At 37.3% G+C, this 8601-nt stretch overlaps 1 non-coding gene across 1 annotated transcript; it reads left to right on the top strand.

Annotated features, from left to right (window-relative positions):
- The first annotated feature begins 2571 nt into the window (after positions 1-2571).
- LOC114227189 (small nucleolar RNA SNORA46) lies at positions 2572-2708 on the top strand. The gene has a single exon (XR_003613269.1). It is a non-coding gene; the product is annotated as a small nucleolar RNA SNORA46 (small nucleolar RNA).
- The last annotated feature ends 5893 nt before the right edge of the window (positions 2709-8601 follow it).

Raw genomic sequence — 8601 nt, 5'->3', positions numbered from 1 at the left:
TATTTTGTCCTATATCCTCAAATGCAAGAATTATGTCTCACCTGTAAACACTGAAGTAATATGGTATAGGGGATACTTTCTGCTTCTAGTCCTACTTTTGGGCCAGCTCTTCCTAGATTCACATCAATGGAAGAAGCCATCCATCAAACCAGACCATATTTGGGCAGCCAATGAAACCAGAGAACATGGAGAGTGCTTGTGATATCATATCTTTAGTTGTTGCCATGTTAATATTCCCCATATATTTCTACATGTCAAATGAGGATATGTTACAGTCTCATATATAGAGGATATGCTATCTAGATATATATAAAAGCCTAAGCAACCAGCTGACCGGCCAACCGGCTGACCGGCTGGTAGCTATGATGCACACTGACCACCAGGGTCAGACGCTCAACACAGGAGCAGAAACCATAGGCATGGAAACATGGAACAGACTGATGAATCTCAGAGGAAGTGGGTGGGCGGAGGGCGGGATTAACCAAAGATCTTATATGCATACTAGAGGTCCCTCAGCCTGGCCTGCAGGGATTGGGGGAAAAACCCGCTCTCTGACATCCCCTGAGGCATCTAGGATTGTGAAAGGGCACAGGCCAGGCCGAGGGACCCCACAGATGCATGAATCCATGCACTGGGCTTCTAGTATTCTATATGTTAGCCTCAAACCAACCATGGTAATACTTGCTCCCCAAATCACATTGTACAATGGATAAGTGGACATGTTAATCTTCTCTGTAGTGTTCCAATTTTAACATAGGTCCTGATGGGTTGAGCACAAGATACATTTCATGCACAAGAATTATCTTCTTCCTTTACATCTAAAGATAAAACCACTCTCTTACCCCATCAATCCCACTTATGACTCATATTCTACTCACAAAAGCCCCTCAAATTCCATCACTAAAGGAGCTCTCTCATAAGCAAAATCTTAGCAGTCAAGGCTCCTCTAACTTCACCATACACAGAGCGGCCATGTACAATATCTCTAAGTGTGTGCTTGTGCACTAACAATAATTGAAGACCCAAAAATATCTTTAAGGGACTGCTTTAATGATTTCCAATTATTAACATGGAAGATGTCCAGGATTACATGAGAGAAAACTTCAAGTTTTTGTGGGGAACAAAGAGAAGCATTCAGCTTATTTCTAAATACTATACATATAGTTTTGTGGACACTGTATATTTTAGAGGCAGCTGTCACTGAAATCCCACCTGCCACTTAGTGCCTGCAGGGACTGTCCTGTAAATAACCCTGGGTAGGTGGCAATGTATCCAATTACACCCTGTGAACCAGAATCCCAAAAATCATACTATGAAAAGTCCCTCCTCAAATTCACCATTTATAGATAAGATGGAAGCCATTACAGTTTTGTCCTAAGTAAGCCAAATAAGTTCACTTGAACAGAGACAGTTTGCAATTGAGGTTATCTCCTCAGGAATTTTCTATGAAAATGCTATGGGGGATCAGTTTCCAAGAGCTGAAGTGCATTTTGCAGTTGTAACTTGAGTTGAGGTACATAAGACAGCTGGTGGTCTTCCAAAATGAAAGGAAAGCATGCTCTACAGAATAAAAGCAGCTGTGGGGTTCCCAAACATAGAGTCTACCACATCTGGCACTGGCTGGACTTGCACATTATCTAGAAGTTTTCCAGGCTTTTATATTCTAATTTCATGTTCACCAGTGCTCAGCCTCCTGGAAATGGTTCCTCCAATCTTTAGAACCAAAAATTCCCATTCACATACAGGGTAGTTTAAGTAGCTGGAATAACTCCTTCAAGAAAAACACACATGGGCCAAAGTCTCTAAGGCCCTCTTATTAAAAACATTGTTAATGCTTCCCTGTTGAATATATTTGTCTCTACTTTGCAGACAGGACAGGATAATGTCAGCTATGAAGAGAAAGTAAACAGAATTTATAGCTGCTGGAATGCCTTGGCTGCAGCATAGATTCTACCATATTTGGGAGGTTTGTCAGGGGAAAGGTAAGGATGGATAAATTAAATATGAACTAGTGAGTGCTCATGAAGGAAAAGAGGTGGTTAAGAGTATGCCTACAATTTTAAAAACAGAATGAGCAATGTAAATCATCAAAATAGTTACACAGCACTATGTATCTGTATACATCAGTGATTTTCTAACTCAGTTACCAGAATCCTGGTGATCCTAGAAAGACAATCAGGGTACTCTTAGAAAACAATGATCAAAGTGATCAAAGTGAGGAGGACTCAAGATACTAGATAGGACTCTCTATAAAGCTGTGGTGTCTAATATGGTAGCCATTAGCCACAGGTAACTATTTAAATTAATCTGAAATAAAATTACAATCTCCAAGAGGACATACAGATGGCCAATAGACACATGAAAAAAATGCTCAATGTCATTAATCATTAAAGAAATGCAAATTAAAGCCACAAAGAGATATCACCTCATAACTTCTAGAATGGCTACCATCAATAAATCAACAAACACAAAGTTCTGGTAAGGATGTGGAGGAAAGGGAGCCCTAGTGCATTGTTGGTAGGAAGGCAGACTGATGCAGTCATTGTGGAGTTTCCTCAAAAATTGAACTGTCGCACTATATTTAAACCTGTGTATGGGAATTCTCCCCATTCTAGGTTATGCTGTAGTGCAAAAGAATTCCTGGCTCTTTTCTGTTGCACAGCTGACATTGCCATTCTGTTATTGCTGGATGGAGTTAAAGAACATAACAAAAAATAAAAAAATTAAACAAAAATTGAACTGTCTTTTGACCCAGTGATTCCACTTCTGGGAATATATCCTAAGAATCCCAGAACACCAGTTCGAAAGAATATATTCACCCTTATGTTCATTGCAGCATTATTTACAACTAGAGGCCCATTGCACAAAGAGATTCGTGCAATAGGCCTTCCCTTGGTTTCCAGCACCAGTTTTCCTCCGGCACCCAGGACCCAGGCCTTCGCTCCAGCCAGAGTCTGCCTTTTTCGTCTTTGCTGCAGACTCCCACTGGAGTCTGCCATCTTTGCGTCTGCAGTCTTGTCTTTGCTGCGGCACTTCGCTCCTGTAGATCCCTTCGCCCCCCGCCCTCCCTCTCCTAGCAGGCTTCCTGCCCTGCCTGGCCACTCTGAGCCTGGAGCAGCTGGGCAGCCACCATCTTTGGCCTCTAATTTGCATACTTTCTCTGAATGGCTGTGGGCAAAGCGGAGGTATGGTCAATTTACATGTTTGTCTATTATTAGGTAAGATAGCCAAAATCTTGAAACAGCCCAAATGTCCATCAATAGATAAATGGGATAAAAGGTAGTATACTTACACAATGGAACACTATGTGGCCATAAAAAGAAGGAACCCTTACCTTTTGCAACAGCATGGATGGGCCTGGAGATTATTATGGTAAGTGAAATAAGTCAGTCAGAGAAAAACAAATACCATATGTGGAATTTAATGAACAAAAACTGATGAACAAAATGGAAACAGGGCCATAGATACATGGAACAGATTGACAGGTGTCAGAGGGGAGGTGGGAAAGGGAGACTGTATGAAAGAAGGTGAAAGGATTAGCCAAAGAATATACACTGAGTGGCCATATTATTATGATCTCTGAATGCATAATAATCTGGCCACTCAGTGTGTGTAGATATAGATATAGATATAGATAGATATAGATATAGATATAGATATAGATGATATAGATATAGATATAGATATAGATATAGATATAGATATAGATATAGATATAGATATAGATATAGATATAGATAGATATAGATATAGATATAGATATAGATATAGATATAGATATAGATATAGATATAGATATAGATATAGATATAGATAGATATATATTAGAGGCCCGGTGCATGAATTTGTGCATGGGTGGGGTTCGGCCAGCCTGGCCAGGGGGGGGGGACATGGGCGGTTGGCCAGCCTGCCTGCTGGTCGAACTCCTGGTTGAGGGCACAATTTGCATATTAGCCTTTTATTATATAGGATATACACTGAGTGGCCAGATTATTATGCAGGAAACTGAAAGGTGGCAGACAGAACAGTAGAGAGGGGTCTTAAACCAGCCCCCATGGGACATTAAAACTAAGCTGAAGCAAATGAACTTCACTACTTCCCTTTTTTATTTTTTATCTTTTACTTAAGAAATTAAATTTTTCTTTATTTTATTTTTATTATATGTATTACTATTATTAACCTTTTATTGCTTTTGCATTAGTGTTCTACATTCTATTTTTATCATTATTTTACTTTATCACATTTTTTCCTTTTTGCCTACCTTTTCTTCTTCACTTTTACCTTTTTCAACCTGTTTCTCTTCTCATGTTCCTGCTTTAGTTTTTCTGGCTCCTTTCTTTTTAATCTTTGTTAAAAATTTATCTGCTTGATCTGCTTTATTGATGCATTACTATTATATTAGTCCCTGTTGGCTTACTCATATATCTAATTTCCTCTCTCCTGCTCCAAGTCCATGCACCCTTCTCTTTTCTCTTTCTGCACTAGCCAATTTTTTCTCATTGTTGTTGTTTGTTTGATTGTTTGCTTATTTGTTTTTGTTTTTATTTTAGGCTTTTCTTTTTCCTCTCCTAGCTTGCTTTCTTCTTCTACTAATAGCCTAATTAGTTTCACTCACCAAACTCAGGCATATCTGCTCTCTACTCTATTGCCTTTTTTCCAAAAATAGATGAATATACAGATAGATAAATTAAAGAAAGGGAAAAGTTTTTTCTTGTATATATATTTAATATTTATATATTTTTAAAATTATTTTTAATTAAATTTTTTATTGAATATTTTGTTTTTTACTTTTCTTCTTATACACTCATTCTCTTTCTACCTCTGGTATACTTAACCGTGGCCATTCCACCATTCATTCAATTCCATTGCCTTACCTTCTGGAAATAAGCTCTGCCTCTTCAAATTCACTCAAACCCTCCCACACACACTTTTTGGGGTGCTTGTTGTTTTAATTTTTTTGTTTATTTGTTGTTGTTGTTTTGGAGTTTTTGCCCCATATATGTATATTTCCTCCTTATTTTTTTCTTTTCTCTCTTACCTTTTTTCCTTTCCTCAATATCATTTTTACACTCTTTTATCTCCCATGATAATCTGTTCTCTGGTGGCTACCTTTATTAGGTGTTATAAGTGATGTGAATACATTTTTGTTTTGTTCCCTCTTTGTTCTGTCTTGGTGAGTTGTATTTTGTAACTTTTGGTCAATGTGGTAAAGAGTGAGAGATATAACCAGACACCCTGAGAGGATAAAAAATGGGGAGACAAAGAAATAGCCCCCATATGAAAGAGGGAGGAATCACCAGAAAAGGAAGTAAATGAAATGGAGAATAGCATTTGTCAGAGAAATGGTCATAAGGACACTGAAAAGGATGGAAAGCAAATTCAACAACAAGTGTAAGAATCAAGAGGAAATGATGAAGAACCAAGAAGAAATGAAGAATGGCATAGCTGCAATAAAGAACCCAATAGAAAACATCAACAGTAGACTAGAAGAAGCTGAGGACCACATGAACAATCTAGAAGACAAGGAAGGAAAAAACACCAAAGCAGAGCAGCAACTGGAAAAAAAAACACAAAAACTTAAAAAGCAGGAGGAGAGCCTAAGGGATCTTTGGGAAAACATTAAATAAAATAACATCTGCATAATAGGGGTGCCAGAAGGAGAAGAAACTGAGCAAGGAATATAAAACATGTTTGAAGAAATAATGAAAGAAAACTTCCCTGATATTTGGAAGAACAAACTCACAAAAGTTCAAGAAGCACCCAGAGTCCCAAACAAGATGGACACAAAAAGACCGATACCAAGACACATCATAATTAAATTGGCAAACACCAATGACAAAGAATCTTAACGGTTGCCAGAGAGAGACAGAAAGTTACCTATAAGGGATCTCCCATTAGACTATCAACTGATTTTTCAATAGAAACACATTAGGCCAGAAGGGAATGGAATGAAATATACAAAGAGATGCAAAGCAAGGGACTGAATCCAAGAATACTGTACCCAGCAAGGCTATCATTCAAAATTGAAGGTGAAATAAGGAGCTTCATAGACAAAAAAAGGACTAACGGAGTTTATTACCATCAAGCCAGCAACACAAGAATTGCTAATGGGACTTCTGTAGAAAGAAGAAATGGGAAAGGAAGAAGGAAATCAGGCATAAAGAATAAAAATGGCAACACACACATACCTATCAATAATAACCTTAAATGGTAATGGATTAAATTCTCCAATCAAAAGTCATAGGGTAGCTAAATGGATAAGAAAACATGACCCATATATTTGCTGTCTATAAAAGACCCACCTCAGAACAAAGGACTCACACAGACTGATAGTGAAAGGATGGGAAAATTTTTTCAGGCGAATGGAAATGAAAAAAAGGCTGGGGTAGCAATACTCATATCTGACAAATTAGACCTCAAAGTGAAGGCCATAACAAGAGATAAGGAAGGCCACTTCAGAATACTAAAAGGAGCAATTCAACAAGAGGATATAACTCTAGTAAACATATATGATCCAATACAGGAGCACCCAAATACATAATAAAACTTCTGGAAGATATAAATGGAGAGATTGAAAGCAATAGAGTGATAGTAGGGGATTTTAATACCCCATTGAAACCACAGGATAAATCCTCTAAACCAAAATCAGCAATGAAACATCAATCCTAAATGACTCACTAGATGAGATCGAATTAATTTATATCTTCAGAACTTTTCACCCCAAAGCTACATAATATACATTCTTCTCAAGTGCACATAGGACATTTTCAAATTTAGACCACATACTGGGACACAAGAAAAGTCTCTTGAAATTCAAGAAGTCTGAAATCATATCAAGCATCTTCTCAGATCACAATAGTATAAAATTAGAAATCAACTACAATAAAAACAATGAAAAAATTCACACTTGTAGGCTAAATAGCATGCTATTAAACAATAATTGGGTTACCAAAAAGATCAAAGAAGAATTAAAAAGCATCTTGGTAACAACAATCCAAAATCTATGGGACACAGTGAAAACAATCCTGAGGGAGAAGTTCAGCACTCTACAGACCTACATCAAAAATTAAAAAAAAAAAAAGATAATAAATTATCTAACCCTACAACTCAAATAATTAGAAAGATAGCAACAAGAAAAGCCCATAATAAGCAGAAGGAAGGAAATAATAAAGATCAGAGTGAAAATAATTGACATAGAGAACAACAATAACAACAAAATGAAACAATAAAAAACATAAATAAAACCAAGAGCTGGTTCTGTGAAAGAATAAACAAGACTGATGAACCTCTAGCCAGTCTCACCAAGAAGCAAAGATAGAAGTTCCAAATAAACAAAATCAGAATGAAAGAGGTAAAATAACAACCGACCCCAATGAAATACACAGGATTATGAAAAAATACTATGAACAACTCTATTCCAACAAACTGGAGTACCTAGACCAGTGATGGGCAACCTTTTGAACTTGGTGTGTCAAACTTCGCCAAAAAACTGAGCACAACTTGGGTAGTGTGTCGCTTTGAGGAAAAAACTAACTCTAAGACTCTAGTCTCAAATGTTTCATCCTCAGGAGAAGCAAATGTTTCATCCTCGGCATGCGGCCTCATGTCATCAGAAATGGCTATGCGTGTCAGTGCTAGCACGCATGTCATAGGTTCGCCATCACTGACCTAGACGAAATGTACATATCCATAGAAAAATAGAATCTTCTAAACTCAATCAGAAAGAATTTAAAAACCTGAATAGGCCAATAACTACCAAAGAAATTGAAGCAATAATAAAAAATCTTCCAGCAAACAAAAGCCCTAGTCTGGAGCAGCTTTAGAGGGGAGTTCTACCAAATATTCAAAGAATAAGTAAAACCTATCCTCCTCAGACTATTCCAAAAAAATTCAAGAGGAATTCACACTTCCAAGCTCTTTATATGAAGCCAGCATTACCTTTATTCCAAAACCAGATTAATACACCACAAAGAAAGAGAACTACAGGCCAATATCCTTGATGAATATAGATGTTAACATCCTCAACAGAATTCTAGCAAATCGGATCCAGCATTACATTAGAAAGATCATACACCAAGACCAAGTGGGATTTATTCTGGGGATGCAAGGATGGTAGAATATCTGCAAATCAATAAATGTGATATATCACATACATAAATTGAGAGACAAAAATCACATAATCATATCAATCGATGCAGAAAAGGCATTTGACAAAATCCAACACCCTTTCTTGATAAACGTTGTCAGCAAAGTACATGTAGGACTAGAGGGATCATACCTCAACATAATAAAAGCCTTATATGACAAACCTACAGCCAACATCATACTCAATGGGTAAAAACTAAAACCATTTCCACTAAGAACAGGAACAAGACAGGGATGCCCACTCTCACCACTCCTGTTCAACACAGTACTGGAAGTGCTAGCCATTGCGATCAGACAAGAAGAAGAAATAAAAGGCATCCAAATTGGAAAAGAAGTAAAACTGTCCTTATTCTCAGATGACATGATATTGCACATAGAAAACCCCAAAGACTCCATAAAAAATGTAATAGACTTAATAAATGAATTTGGCAATGTAGCAGGATACAAAATTCACAC

The sequence above is a fragment of the Eptesicus fuscus genome, chromosome 1, assembly GCF_027574615.1.
Source record: "Eptesicus fuscus isolate TK198812 chromosome 1, DD_ASM_mEF_20220401, whole genome shotgun sequence".
Classification (NCBI taxonomy): Eukaryota; Metazoa; Chordata; class Mammalia; order Chiroptera; family Vespertilionidae; genus Eptesicus; species Eptesicus fuscus.
Note: the sequence above shows the minus strand (reverse complement) of the source record. Positions and strands in the feature narration are given on the sequence as shown.